At 37.6% G+C, this 16,316-nt stretch overlaps 1 protein-coding gene across 1 annotated transcript in view; it reads left to right on the top strand.

Moving 5' to 3' along the window:
* LOC130682808 (serine/threonine-protein kinase TAO1-like) overlaps positions 1 to 16,316 on the top strand; it is a 135,276-nt gene that overhangs the window by 53,637 nt on the left and 65,323 nt on the right. The window contains exon 3 of the mRNA XM_057497748.1: positions 914 to 1,020. The gene's annotated coding sequence lies outside the window, so the exon portion shown is untranslated. The remainder of the gene's footprint in view (positions 1 to 913; positions 1,021 to 16,316) is intronic.

Below are 16,316 nucleotides of genomic sequence, written 5' to 3'. Positions count from 1 at the left end.
TGTTTTATTTTTTTCTTCTATGATCTGTGCATTAGCCTTCACAATTATTTGTAAGGATTATGTGAGGCCTAGGATGAAAGTCTCTTCTCCAGAGGGGAGTACCTGTGGGTAGTGGCCATGTAAGGCCACCTCACATCAAGATCAGAGCTCACGTTCCCTGGACCACTCAAGTGAGGGGAATCCGGGCCGCAATTTTTCAGAAGCAGGTTTGCTTTCTCTACCTCTTCCCTCTGTTCCGCCGAGTGGCCAAGGCCAGCCTCCCTGCAGCCAGGAGGAGCAGGTGGGATGAATTCTGGCTCTTTACCGAGAGGAGTGGAGACCCAGCTGACTGGGGGAGGGGGTGCGGCTTTAGCTCTCTGTGCTGTTTCTCTTTTTTGGTTTTCCCTAGATTTTGCCCTGATTGTTTCTGACTATCTCGTGCTCTTTTATTTTTAGGATTTCCTTCTTTCTTTCCTTTTTTTCTATTTATCCAGTCATTTCAGTTGCTTTCAACAGGAGGATTGGTCCACATACCCTAACCTACTAGAGGTGAAAATCTGCCTTATCTGATCTCTAATAATCCTGTGAGGTTTGTGTACAGATGTATGACAGGCTGCTTTCCCGGATAAGGAAACTGTGGCTGAAGGATGTGTAGGAACTGGGTCAAGATCACACAAGTAAGGCACAACCTGGAACTCCTGAGTCTGAGGCTTCTTTTCTTTCCACCCACAACAGTGCCTTTGAGCCTTCTTCTACTGGGCATATTCTTAGAATTTTGCATGAAGCAGCCATATGTTAAGGAGGTCTTTACAAAATATGTAATACCTTTACAAAATTGTTTAGACCGTTGACTGACTATATATTATATTGGTGCAACTTTTTCCAGATATGGCATTTTAAATGGACAACAATAATTGCTTTCTTTTTCTTTCAGCTGAAGTGAGTAGCGAATACAGTATGGACAAGGCAATGGTTGAATTTGCTATGATGGATCGGGAACTAAACCATTATGTAAAAGCTGTTCAATCTATGATAAGTCATGTAAGTTTATACCATTTTCCTGGATATATTTGGTTACAATTCACTGACCTAGAAATGGAAACATAAAAACAAAATTCTTCTCTCACCTTTCATAGTCCTTTATCCTTACTGTAGCAGCTATTGATTTCTTCTAAATTAGGAAGTTTATAGAATAGGAATCTTAAATATTTTCCTAGTTAGGCCACCTAGGTTTAATTAGGATATTACATCTGTTTTAGATTGTCTTATACTTTTTTGTCTTGAAATTTTTAGTCTAAGCCTCCTTTGAATATGAATAGATTTTTATAAAATGCTAAAAGTTGCATAGCACTTGTTTTTATTGTTATTTTTGCTTAAGCATACAACTTAGACCAGGTTTAGTTACTCATTCTCCAGCTTTAACTAATATATAGCTATTGCAAAATTTGTAAGATCAGATTATATGGAAGAGTTTTAGAGCAAGTTTAAAAATAAAGAAGGTTGGCATTTCGTTTTTTCCAGAAGCTAAACTTATCTTTGTTGACTCCAGCTGTCACAGGAACAACACATAAGGCAGTTAAGGTGGGAACTTAGCAACATCCTTTTCAGTAGTACTGTGTTGAGTAAGAAATGAGCAATATGATTGCAGTAATGTTTCTGAGAAGTCCTTTGTCCTCTGAGCAGTGGAAACTTGAACTGATTTCATATACCTGTGTAATAGGGTGTCTTGTACTTCTGGTTTCTTTATTTGCCTTTTCTAATATCTGTGGGAAAATTCCAAAAATCAAATATTTTTCAATGTAGAATACAACTATTCAGTTGAAGATAAATTTTAAAATATGGTGCAATACTTAAGCCATACTTAAATGAGCATTACCTAATTACGTGTTCATAATTATATAAAGTTTTCCTGTGTTTTAAAAAAAAGTTCTAATGTTTTGTTCTGGTTTAAGAATTTTTGCTTTTTTTAATGGTTTGTATTAATTAAGTGTAGTATTTGTGACTAACTAAAGAATGTCCCCTTATATCCAACTAATAAACTCAGCTTATGAAATTCTGATGTTTCTAGCGATTGAGGTTATTGGTCCTGGTACTGTGAATATTTCTTTCATAGGAAAATAGGAAAATGATGTCATGTTGGGGCATTTGAAACTGGATTACAAAGTGCTTAGACCAGAGGTTTTCAACTCCAGCAGGACTCTAGAACCAGCCAGTCGCTACTTTAAAGAGATTCTGATTTCATTGGTCTGGAGCAGGGTTGGGCACCATTATTTTTTTAAAAACTCATTCTAATATGCATCCAGGGTTGAAGACCACTGACTTTTTAGAATAGTGTGTTTGCTACCAAAGATCAGAGTTAGACCTACTGTATAGATAAATCCTGCTTTGACCCTTATATTCTACAGAGGGTATTTGATAGGCCTTTCTGTATCTTTACTTAGGTGTTGTGCAAATGTAACAGCCCAGTGTACATTATAGATAAGAAAACAGATTAAAGAACTTAAGATGGATTTTTTTCCTATAAAACTCTAGGATTCACAGATGCTCAAGGTATTTTTACATAAAGAATCCAACTTTTCTCCCTTTAAAAAACTGAGTCACTCAGTTTTATAAAAAGACAAGCCCTCTCTCACCCACATTCTATAGTTCACAGCATTCTTTCATCTTGAGCCCTCTTGCCATTACCCCCACCCTGCTAAACAGGAAAGGTGACACTCTGAGTTTTATCCCACTTTTCAGTCCTCACCTTACCCTAGACTGTAGAGCAACTTGGATTTAGTGATTCTAATGCTTGTCAGGAAACTCCCTTGTCTTTCATAAGGGGAGAAAACATGCTTTTTGTCCTTTACTGATGCAAAGTTTTGCTCTCTGTATAGGCTTGATACAAGACCAAGTAATAGCAACTCATAATTTTATAATGTTTCTAAAACCTGAAACTATACAGGGTCGTAGTGGGTTATGATCATTATTTAGAAGGAAATATCTTACACTCTCTTTATGTATTCTACATGCTTGAAGTTATGGATATTGCTATCTTATTGCTTGTTTTGATGAGGGATAAAAAGTGAACAACAGCTTGATAGGGGCCAGAATGGTAGAGTTCTTTAGAAATAGCAGTGGTCTAGTGATCAGAAAGTCTTCTAGCCCTAGTTCTTCCATTTTGTAACTTATGACCCTGGGTCAAGAAACTTAACCTTTTGGAACCTCATGTTCTCCATTTATAAAACTCTTGGCCTGCCTGTTCCACAAGATTATTGTGTGAATTGGATTAGATACTATGTATCAAACACGTTGACGTTCATAAAATTTGATGGAGATACAAGGTACTGTGTTATTGCAAACCGATATTTCCAAACATATTCCTTAGATAGAAAGAACAAGATATTTTTTAAAGACAAGTATTTTGCTCGCTTGTGTCAAAGCTTTGAAAAAGAACTTCTTTTGGGCTTTTTCCTGTTGGAATCCAAAAATGATGTAGGATTAGATATAAGCTAGTTAAGTAAGTTATGGTATGCAGTGTTCATGACCTCTAAGATGAAATTGTTTTAAAATCGGATTATTAAGAAAGAATACAGATAATAGGAAGCTGTAAGTGTCCCATTTAAGTTTTGTTCTGTCAGAGACTTTTAGAACTACAGCACTTCCATTACTATAACATTTGCCAGATTTCTGATCCACTGTGTGGTCTTACTATTTATGAATTTTCATATAGTCATAGAAAACTAAAAAAAAAAAAAATTAATCACCAAAGAGCATTAAAGTTTTCTTATTTAAATATAAGTCTTTCTCCTATTCTTTTCCACACCTCTGGAAGGGTGTTAGGTGTTCACTTTGGAACCTTCCATGTGCAGCTCAATGTACCAACAATCCTTCGGAAGCCCCTTTGGCGTGCAGCAGCTTCAGATCGCCTTTCTCTCTCCTTGGAGAAAAGAGAGCTACTTTGTTCTAAGATGCCTGAAGACTTGATTTGGAACCAGTATTTATTTCTGTGCTCTGAAATTTTTTTAAAAAGGGCTTTGTTCCAGCTAGTTTGCAGAGGGAGTATTATGCAGTGGGCACTAAAAAAAATTTCCACACAAGTCTATAAGTCATTTAGAAAATCTCTCAGGATAGATAGGTTATATACCTGTCACCGTGCTTTAAAACATTCCTGTGAAACCACAGAGAGTTCTGTATGAGCTCTTTGAAGACGTTCAGTCATGAGACCACATATGTGATGAAAGCGTTTTGAAAGCTGTAAAATGGCTCACGGATGCACCACGGCACAGTTACTTCTTTTATCTCTGTTACTGCCAGGGAGAAACTTGGTTTCAAGTTGAGAGAAGAGTGATGTTCTGAACATTCAACTTTGGTCACCTCATGTTCTTTCCCTTAATTTCTAAGCTTTTATTGTTTGAGTGTATTGAAGGAGTGCCATTGGCTGGATTTTTTGCTCTCAAATATTTATTGAATAAATATTTACTAAACATACGTGCCAGGTACTTCCAGGGGCAAGAAACAGAAGGTCTGTTACCAAAGCCCACGGGACTCCCACCTTCAGGATGTCTGAAGTCTAGACAGGAAGACAAATGTTTAACAAAGAATAATACAGATACTATAATGACTATTGTGTGTACCACAGAGGGAAAATAGGGTGTTCAAGGAGAGTTACTAACTTGGGGTTCGGGAGACTTTTTTCTGAAGAAGTGATACTTAGTGTACAGTGAAAGTCAGATGAGCCTGAACATGGTGATCATGACATATAATTTCTCTGTGTGACTTTTGCATGAAGTGGAAGCATCCTTTTTCTGATTGTCTTGATGTCAAAGTTTCAGAGTGCCTTCATCAAGCCCAATCAAACCTTGAGAAAGCAGGCCAGAGAGAGCCTACTTCTATATATGGAAAGTTTAAAGTATATAGAGTAGTTGAATGATTTACCTAGGGTTGGTCACTGATTCCTTCATTCAAATACGAGTACCTACTGTGTGCCAGCACCTGTGCTTAGTGATCCAAGTCATGGTGACAGCAGATTTAAGAATAAGTGCATTACTGGTATTGTGCTTCTCAAGCCATTTCACTAGTAAAATAGGGGTAATCCCTCTTAAGGAATAAACAGTACAGTGTACTGAGTAAACAGTGGTAATACTGTATATTTCTGACTCAGTATTTATGTGATTGTTTTAAACTGAAGTCCCATCTTGTGGTTTCAGATTCCAGGAGGTGGGTACCAGTTTAGTTCAAGGAATCCTCAAATCCATTTTCAGGTATGTGTTTTTCAAATAAGAGATGATAAAGAGTTCCAGTCGCTATCGGGGAGTGGTCCAACTTTTTTACAATCTCAATTCTCATAGTGCAAAGGGATGGGTGCCACAAAGCTAAATGACAAATGGCTTGACAGGTCAGATTAGTTACATATTATTAGCAGTCAGTGGTAAAATATACATCCTCTGTGATTTTTGGTGAGCAGTCTAGTCCTGGAGTTCAGCAAAAGTAACTGAAGCTTGAGATTCACATTATACTTTGGTGTTTATTTTGTCATGATACCTAAGTGTGTAATTTTACTTAACAAACTTTAAATTTTAAAAGAATTGGCAGATTTTACCTATATGTTGTTCTTTTAGGATGTGCCGCATCCACAGGTTAATTCATTGGAAAATGCAGACCACTGGTATTTTCTTTACTTTCTTTTACTGCTGTCTTTTGTGCTGTGTGCAATTTTAAATCAGATTGGTGCCACATATATATATTTTTTAAGATGGTGTTTTATAACAGTTCCTACTGAAAGCCTGGGAGGGAGAATATTTCTTCTTAACCTAATAGGAACAATTAGATGCTAGGTTGGATTACTTGTGTTGTTCCTTATGAATCTTCTCATGGGTGTGCCTTGTGTACTGTGGTTTTTTTACTTGATAAGCTAACCTGCACATTTTGTCTGACTTTTAAGATATTGAGAGTTAGAAAGGTGGAAATGTACCTCACCTCATGTAAGCTGTTGAAACCAATACAATCTCAGATATAATAAAAGAACGAGGTGGGTCAAAGGTGTAGCTTACCTCAGTCTTGTCATTATGCAACTAGTTTAGAATGTTTTTGACATTATCATTTCCCTATGCTTCCTCACCCTTCACCCTTCACCCTTCAGCTGGTAAGCATTGCCTTTTGTAAGTCTTATTTCAAGTTACCTTAACATCCACTACTTTGACATGAAATCTTACGGGGTATCTTGCAAGTTGGGAGTTACATTTTAGTTAAACAAGATTTAGGGAGCACATCTCACTTAGCTAATTTATATAGTATCTAAAACAAGTTCTAGACCAGAGGATATAATTTATTAGATACGATCATCTACTGACTAAATGTCAGACTACCCCCCACACTGTGAATCACTGGCACAAGAGGAAGGAGGAGAAATGAGTTTGGGAGTTATAAAATTTAAGGACAAAAGATTTCTGAGTATGAGAGAAACTACTATTGTCAGGGAAGTAGCAAGATGGTAAGAAATAACAGTGGAATTAGTGACAATCTCTTGGAGCCAGATGGGAAAGTACTAGAGAATACCCTTTCTTCTACTCCCCACCCCCATGCTCAGTATTCCAGAGTGGTGTGGGGTCACCACCTTTCTTGTCAAAAGTTTACAAATGCTCCATATGTGAGCCTTGATATCTGTAGGAATATTGCCCAGGTATAGAAATTAACCGGAAAAAAAATTTATTGACTTTAGGTATTCACTCTTCAGGTGAATTCAGGACCACTTGGCCCCCCAATGTGTCTGTTTCTGTGATTACTGGTAATTAATTTCCATTCATTAAGTGCTTTAGAACTTCCCAAATTAAGGTTGTGTTTGGTAGCATTTTTTCTAACACACACAGAGAGTTAGGTCTGGATATAGTATTTCACTAATTGAGTTGCTTCAGTAGGAAAGAATCTAGATTTAAATCTCTTAGGTTACCAAGTAATATAGCTACTAATAGGTGAACATTCACATTCTGGTCCACGCTATATTGAGACCAATTTTCATGGGTAGTTTATAAAAATCCATCCTGGTGTTTTGTAAGTATTAAGTGTTGGGCCGTATTCAGAATTATAAAATGTTTACACTCTACTGAGCTTTAAGGTGCCTCTAGTGCAGCATTTTCAAAAGTTTCTCTGTAATACTAATTAATCAGGATGTGAATAAGTATAATAAGAAGAAAGGATTTTGTGGTCAGATAAATTTGAGGAATGCTTGATTAAAAGAATTTGCTTAAAGATTCTAAAACCTTTAATATGCTTTTATGCATTGTGATTGTTCAAAGGAGTTATATTTAGTAATTTTTTAAACTAATTTAACTAGCAAACCTCTTTGGGGGAAGGCCTAATGCTTTACAGAACCTACTTTGAAAATGACTTTTGTATGGTCTCCACCCCCTTACCTTACAGAGGAGGCCGAGAGATGGGCCCAGCAGTTTGGGGTAGAGTCTTTGTGGCATTCCGGGAACTGGGGAGTACATCAACCTCCCTATCCAAAATGGCCTAAGAGATGTTTCCACAAGGAAGATCAGCAGAGGGCCAGGCCTCTGAAAAGACCGCAGTTTTCCAACACTGAAAAAGAGGAAGGAAGTGTTGTAAAAACATGCACTGATTGCTTGGTGCTCAGTCTCTGAAGTAAACAAGACCCCCATGTGGAATGTTGATTCAGGAGAGCGAAGAGAAGGAGAAGGGAATGTTTTTGAGGAAAGAGAAAGAGGAGGGTACAGAATAGGCAGAAAGGACCCAGTATGGGCAGTAAAAGCACCCAGACCCTTGACAGATCTTATTCACCACAACACTACATTAAGGTACTAACAGGAGTATTGAACACCTTGGCCTCAGTGGCATCAGGAAATCATGGTAGTCAATTATTTAAATTATTTAAATGATGTGAAATTTCTTTAATGTAGCCAACTCAAGCTTATATCTGATATTGGGCATAGTTCACATATAGCATCAAACCCTTATTTTAGAGAGTTACTTTAGCCTCTTTCCATATAAAACTTTTCTCCATAATAGATCAGTAATACAGAGCTTGAGACATAGGCCTTTCCCCATCATCTAGCAGTGGTGCCACTGAGCCATGAAAGGGCATGGACAAGGCCATGTGCTGAGGGCAGTGAACGGGCATGGGCAAAGAGAGGTGAGGAGGTAGATTGGATAGGGGAACGGATCACCAAATGTTAACGTTCACTCTAAAATGAGTGCATTTTCAGTGTGTGGAGTTGAAAGTGATTGCTTGTTTCATAATTAAATCGTCCAGGTCGTGCCAATACTGTAATGAAGATATCAAGCCTCTTGACATGTGTGCATCCAATGACCACAAGATAATATTAACAGTGAGACAGTTTGACAGAGACAATACAAACATGCTTAAGAAATTCAGAGTAAGGGAAAAGAGCCTTTACTTAAGTTCTGGCTTTTCTGCACTCTAATTCTGAGCCTCAGTTTCTCTTAAAGTGGGGGTGGTAGTATAGGTCATAGAGTTCTGGTAACAATGAAAAGTGGTAGCCTGAAAGCACCCACACAGTTCTGTCATACCAACTTATAAGGTTGCCCAGGGAGTTCTGAAAAGAAGAAGTCATTTCTTTGATTAAATTTAAATAATATCTGAAAGGAAATTTGAGTTGAAGTTTGGAGAGTAGAGCAGGCAGCAGGAAACCTTTGGGAAAGACAAGAGATTACGTTCCTTGACAGGTTGAAGGAAGAGCCTCATTCCTTTGAAGGAGTGTTCTGTTAAGAGGAGGTATTGGGGGGAACTTAGCACTCATGTTCTACAAGCAGAAAGGATTGTGGGAGATGGGCCAGTGCAGAGGCAAGTGAGCAGCATGGCATCTGGCCAGCTGGCTTAAAGTCCCCTGAACAGTGAGTCTCCTTGTGTCAGTAGTGACAAGAAAGAGATAGTGCTCCTTACCATGTGCTAGTTCATGGCTATGAGGAGTGTAATACTATAGGTAAGAACCAGACAACTAAGGCAAAACTTTGGTAATTCAGGAATAACTTGTGATGTTTTCTTAGGTAAAGTAAACAAATATTACTTAAAGATGTAAGCAAAAACGTTCAATAAATAGCATAATTATAGTATCCAGGTGCACACAGAGAAATCTTTCTTGAGCTACATTTCCATCTGTAAGTAATTTTTATTAGTAGCATCTATATGAAAAATAGGAGAAAAATGTGTTGGATTTATTCCTCTTGTGTACCTTATGCAAATTGCCAGCTATATTTTAAATGAGCACTGTGTATAAATTGTTGACAAGTGAAAGAATAGAAGGAGTCTAAGTGGAGAGACTCTAAACGGACTTAGTTTTTCAGGCCCTGTGTGTCTGTGGTTGTACCAGTAAGGAAAAGCTCTGTCATTCTGAGGTACAGCCAGGCCTGGGGAACTGTCACTGAGAGAAATGGAGAGGATCTCTTTTTATTCTGTTTCTTTCTTGAAGCTTCTAGCATCTGGCAATAGTGACACTTAATCTTTCATTCTTTGGTGTCATGGTGAACCTGATATTTTAGCCATCGGAGCTTTTTGGATTTCATTTCTTTCTGGGCTTCTTTTTTTAAGACAATTTATGTCGTATAATATAGCATTCTTTAAAAGAGTGAAAAATCCTTGTTAGTTTTTCATAGGCTAGAGTAGTATAATCAGTTATGAGCAATTTCTAATTATTTCTTCAATCCCTTATTTTACCTTAAAATAATCATTTTATTATCTTCTAATAGAAAGTGATACTTAGAAAGACCAAGTCGGTATTACTTAAAATTGGAAACAATAACCAGAAATAGCTTAATATGATTGTATCACAGGATTGATCTCCAGACATCCTGACTTGCTTGTTTTTTACCTTCCCCTTGACTGACACTGGGGGCCTCACACTCTTCAGTACTTGCCTTCCGATTGCCCAGCTATTTGTGGTTCTTGGAATGTTTTTGGTACCAAGGAGCAAACCCTCTCTACCCATCAGGTTACTCTCTGTCATCCTGACGTTATTTTAGCACCCTACAAGAAAGAGAAGCCAAAAATGCCGTGTGAAATACTGAATAGGAACTCTAAATGCACTAAGTCCTGGTGTACTGAGAACATTCTTCTTGCAAAATCAGAAATAAACTTTGACGCAAAGGTGTAGTTACACTGTGTTTTAAAAAGCCTCGGCAGAAACATTGTATGCTCAGTTTTTTCATAGAAGAAATTCCTAATATATTACTTAAAGCGTCTAGAAATAAGAGGGATGAAATTTGAATGTCCTAGCAGATTTTCTGTAATAGTAGTGGGATTGTCCTTCCAGAATATGGAATTAGAGTGCTTTGCTTTTGTAACATAAAAGCCTGTATGATTTGTCTGATTTTTCTCAAACTATTCAAATTCAGTTAGACAATATCCATCATATTATTGATAAATTTTCACAAATGCCTAGGGTACCTAACTGGTTTTCTTGGTTTCACTGGATATGGCTGGTAATTGCAGGTCTGCTTTTGTTATGTAGCTGTATTCCTATTCTGTTAATGTGTGTACGCAATTTAATTAGTAGTTTGTTAAAACCTATACATGCTTATGTTACTCTACAAGAAGTTATGTCAAAGAAATAATCAATCTTCCCATGTTTTCTTCTGTCGGCTACTTCTATAGCTTTTCTTATTCCTTCCTAATTACAACCCTTTAGTAGAATTCGTGCCTCATCTCGAAAATTACCGAGTATCATAATTCTTCCAAGTGGTAAAGATACCTCAAGACAAATGCTGGGCATAGAAGCCACAGGGCATAAATCTGCAAAGAAGTAAAAAGCTAACCTTTTCAAACAATATTGCTTCTCTCTCACTTACCAACTTTACATTTCCCTGTATGGCCCCGGAAGATGACTGGTTAGCCAGAGACGGGTAAGATTCCTCAAGGGAGGAACAACCTAAGACAGGCACAGTCGCAGGGGGGCCATCAGGTGAGAAATTGGGGATCAACAGAGGTGAGGCTTAGAACCTCACCCCCCCTGTTTTGAGAGAAATCTCTGCATCCGTGGATGTTTTGTTGCCCTTGTCTAGCTTGGATTCATACTTAGTCTATAGGCACAGACCCGATCATCTACATCTGCCCTCTTACAGCACTAAACTATGTTTTCTACCTTTATCTTGCATCTACCTACCACTTCAGCATTTTATTTTAAAAAATAAATAAATAAGGGAGAAATGTGGGATTCACATATAAATCAAGTATAAAAATCAAATGAATAATATCTGACTTGATTGTTTATTGTTCATGATGCATGATCAAAACCGAAAGTTTCTGTGATATGACTGCCCTTGCACTGTTCACCATGTAAGAACTTATTCACTATGTAAGAACTTGTTCACCATGTAAGAACTTGTTCATTATGCTTCAGAAGATTGGAGACTGTTGAGAATTAGGCTTGGGGTTGATTAATGACTGTGCATTGAGTCCCCTGTATAGAATTTTATTGTTGTTAACAACCATTTGATCAATAAATATGAGAGAAAAAAAAAAAGCTTGTATGATCCCATTACAATAGTAAGGTGTTTGGTGTTAATGTTTAATTTAATAATGTAGTTTTCTTCTGCACTATCTGCTCAACAGCTGTGCGACCTTAAACAAGTTTGCAAAATGAACTTAATGATATCTGCTCCTATCTCTCTCAGTAATTTCTTGATTAAGACATGAGATAACATACGTGAAAGTACTTGAGAGGTAAAAGTGCTGTATAAAGTCATGGTCTTGAGTGTTCTCTTCTGTCAACTTTCAACTTCTTTGTCTTACACATAAATGTCTACCGCATTTCATTTAAATGACTGAATTCTTCCAAACCTCCTAAACTTGAATCAGTGCTAAGAGGTGACTTGTGTCTTCTTCCTCACATTTATTTTCCCATCTCACAGCTTAAACTGGAAAGAAAAGTGTTTAAGGTTTACACTCACTTTTTCTTTTATCCTTAGTCATTTTGGTAAATGTTTATTGCTGTCTCCCCCCACCCACCTCCGTTTGCATAAATTTCCTGTAACAGTTCAACAAGTGACTAATGTAGATTGGGCTAGCTTTGACCCTGAGTTGTTTTATTATGAAACACTTAAAGTGGAACATTTATATGTAAAAATGAGGAAATAATTGAAAACAGTTTATACTTTCTGATCTGATGGTTTTTATGACTAACTCATCAGGCAACAATGAAGGAAATTGCTGAAAATTCACAAAGTTAGACAAAAGTCAGTGTGAAAAAATAGAATCTAAATAAATCACAACCACTTTTACTTTTATTCCCTCCCTGCCTTCCTACCAAACTCTAGTTTCTTAGTAATTGGTGTTTGATTGAAAAGAGCATTGGGAAATAAAGATCTGCCTTCTAATCCTTTTTCTGCCAGGCAAGTCACATTACCTCTGTGCTTTACCTTTCTCATTTCCAAAATGGGAGTAATAATACTTTTTGTCCTACATACCTCTCTGGACAGTTGTAGGTTAAATGAGGTTATAAATAGGAATGAGTTGCAACGAAAAAAATTAAAGTGAAGGGTAGTTTTATATATATATATATATATATATACACACACATATATATATAAGTATATCAGGCATATATGTATATTACATCCTGACAGTCCTTATCTGACATCTCATGTCTGAGTGGCACAAGACTGAAGAGTGAAGAAGCCTTCCTTGATTTTGCCAGAGAGGATGGAAAGGGGTTTCTTGTTAGCTTTGGGAGCTGAGAGTTGGAAGATACATTGTCAGTGTTTGGATATCTGAACTGAATGGAACACAGTTCCTATAGAAAAAATGTTTGGCAGGTAGTTTACCAGACTAGCTAATTTTAAAAAAATAATTGAATCATAAACAGTTCATTGTGATCCAGTTTCTGTAAAACTGTAACAAAGCTCATTTGTAGTATGGGTATCAGTTTGGTGTTTGAAATGTTCTGGAGGATTTAACCTTGGTCTGGATGACAGTGAATTCATTTCTTTTCTGGCTTCCCTACTTACTTGATAATTTTCCTGGGGCTGTTGGTGGTTTACTAAAAGCAGATCCAAAAATTTCATCAGTTCCTGCTTTGGTCCCCTGGTCCTTTGACTAAAAGTCTTGAACCAGTTTTCTTTGCCCCCAGGTAAAGGCTGATAAGCCCTCTTGAATAATCACCTTCCAAGTTAGGTAAGATGGGTATGATGGACTCTGAGCCTCAGGGAAGCTAAGGGACATACTCAGGTCACATGGTTAGTTTCAAGAGGAGGACGTGAACCTCAGTTTTCTTACATGTAATTCAAGGCTCTTTTCATGACACCTCCATGCCTCAAGGCAGTAGTAGTATATTGAATTTATTTTGAGTTGTAGTTTTCAGTTGGGAGTAAGAATGTTTTCATCAAGCCTCAGTTATAAGTAGGCTTATGCTTTTACACATCTTATTATAAATCTCCCAAATTCTGGGACATTTAGTCTACATGAAAAGTGACTGTTCATACTGATTTGACATGCATAAGGGTGTCAAAATAAAATAAAGTAAAAATGATTGTGATTTGCTTAGATTCTATAACATTTAACATGTTAGTGTTAAAGAGCTACTTGAGGAAAAGAATGTTAGCATATGGAACTGTTATATTAGAGAGAAGGGAAACTTTAGAGGAGCCAGTATTATTGACCTTCTAAAACTTCCTGTGTGGTATATTTTTAAAGTAGGGATGGTATGAATATGAAGGAATTTTAAGGATTTGAAATAAAAATGATAATGAAATAAATCTTTTTTCTAGTTTTAACAAGATGCTTTATGTTTATTAAAATATTCAGTCCTTTCCATAATAATTAAGCCTAGCAGATATTTTTCTAGTGATTGCTAGGCACCAGGCAATATTCTAGGTTACATTTAGTTAACACAGGTTGAGTAACTTTTTTCTTCTTGCCAAGTTTGCCTACAGATTTGTTCATGATCAGTTTTTAGAAGCAGTGTGAGAGAAGTCTGCCCATGGAAAAAGGCAGTGATATGGTCACTATGTGGCATTTTGTGGAACATGTGAAGAATGTCTCACAGAGGTAGTGGAAGGAAGATTGCAGTTGGAATCAGAATGAGTCTCATCTTTGTTCCCCACCCTGTCTAATTTTGTGACATTGGGCCTGACTATTGTGAGGATTAGGTGAGATAATGTAGGTACACTACCTCATGCAATCACTGGACGTGAGGCTTTGCATAGTAAGCATTTAGAAAATATTGCTTCTTTGAATCTCCGTGCACAAGGTTGTTGTGAAATAAAATTGGAAAGCAATATGAAAGCTGGTTTATAATATTTAAAATATCACCCCAGTATAAGATGGTATTTTTTCATTGGCTTCTGCCTTCTTTAGCACTTCTGAGTAAAATGTAGGGGGGAATAAAGGAAAATAGGTCATGACTAGATGATCTGGATTTTACAGGGTGGCTACCAAGTGTGGAAATGTAGATGAACACACAATAAATGGCTTAATGCTGTAATGTTACACTGCATTGTGAAATAGTATTACTTATGTTTTCAGATGTTTGGCTTGAAGTTAATCTCTCTGAAAGTTAATCAAATTACGTAAATTATTCTAAAGCAAGTTCTATAAACTATGAAGCACCTAACTGGTTCTTGTTTTGTTTATTCTGTTAATTTTCCTGTGAAACAACAGCTTTTTGATTCGGCTAGTGATGGGTAGAATTCATTTTCATTTAGTCAGGAAACCTTTCTCATAGGTGAATTGGAAGGTGAAAGGCACTTGATAGCTTTAGCAGTGGGAAGTAATTTCAAATACGAGGAAGCCATGTTAATTATAGAGCAGCATCAGAGAGTGATAGGCAGCTAGCCTGGAGGAAAGAACAGGTGAAGGCCAAGGAGCACTAACAACCTGTTCGAGTGTTAGTCATCCCGTAGTCTGCATTGTGTGGGGTGAGGCGTGATACCTGGGGGAACAGTCCCGCTTTATCTTCACGGGTTGCCACCATTCTTTGCTGTACATTTGTGGTGTGGTATGAAGATGAGGGATTATTTGAAAGCACACTTACTATTTATTAGGATCCTCATGGTGCACTTAAAAACATTAGAAGTTAGCCTATGGATATAGACAATTATGTAGTACTCCCAAAATAGATATTTTGCCTTTTTTTTTTAAGTTCCTAGTCATCTTAAGTAGGTTTTCTTATGGATACTTGTGAATCCAGGGATAGCGTGCTCCCGGCCCAGATGAATAAAGTTGTGAAACCCGTGAAGCCGAAAGTACTCTAGGAAAGTGTAAAGTGGGAGAATCCTGTTTATTGGTCACAAGAGGCCCAGCTCCTTTTGTGCCTCCCAGGCAGCCGCTCTCACTCCCTCTGCCTCTCCCCCACACCCTGTCCCAGGGTACCTGCGAGTTTGGAGCCCCAGCAACTGATAGGCACCAGACCAAATAGCAGCAGAGGGGAGGGCAAAACAGCTTCTCTCCACCCCTTATCTTGGAGGCTGCAGGAAGAAACACCTGTTAATATGGAAATGGACTAAGGCCAGGCAAGGGATTCTGGAAATATTGCAATTTTACCCCACAATACTTAGGAACAGAAGGAAGGAAACAGCTAGCGTTTCCCTTTCTTCCCAATTACAACAGAAGTGGCGAGTTTATTCTTTTGGTTATTTAGGTCCTCTACTTCATGGTGGGTGAGAATCCAGGACCCAGGGAATACATGGAATTAGAAGAGGAGGTCTTAGAGCCTCTCCTTGGCCACCTGTATCTGGGCCACTTACCAGTTGCTGAAGGCTGGTCTTAATGGTCCAGAATGCTCAGAAAGAAAAGGCTTCCAGAAGCTTAGCTCTGCCCATTCTCCTCTCCAGGCTTTGCTTTTTTCAGGATAGGTACTGCCAAGTATGTGTATCCGTCCTCCCTCTGTCTCCCTTCCACACATGCTCTCACACAAAGACTAGAGCAAGAAATATTTCTTTGATTGTTTAGATTCTAATGGAAGATGCTTCTTTACCACCAGATAAACTTCTGTATCACCAGCCACTGCTGAGTTGTATAGAAAAGAGAAGCTTATCTAAATATGCATAAGAAAACTAAGATCCTCAATAGTTAGGACTTTCCTAGGAACCTAGAATTTGATGGATATAACACAGAATAAGCGGATAGGGAAGGGAATATTATGTAGGCTTTGTGCATTGAATTGCAAAGTCAATGTTAAAGCAAAGAAACTATGAAAGAAATATGCTAGAGAGATGGGAATAGTTTAGATATGGAAAACAAAATGACTGGAACTCTTTTATATGAAACACAATGTTTCTTATGTTAGAAATCCAAGTGTTGGAAACAGTTTTCTCAGTTCTGCCTGCCCCACATCTTTGAGGAGGTGAGAGCAAGAAAGGGTAGAACCTAATCCTTGACAGGAATC

Source organism: Manis pentadactyla, chromosome 3 (genome assembly GCF_030020395.1).
Source record: "Manis pentadactyla isolate mManPen7 chromosome 3, mManPen7.hap1, whole genome shotgun sequence".
Lineage (NCBI taxonomy): Eukaryota > Metazoa > Chordata > Mammalia > Pholidota > Manidae > Manis > Manis pentadactyla.
Note: the sequence above shows the minus strand (reverse complement) of the source record. Positions and strands in the feature narration are given on the sequence as shown.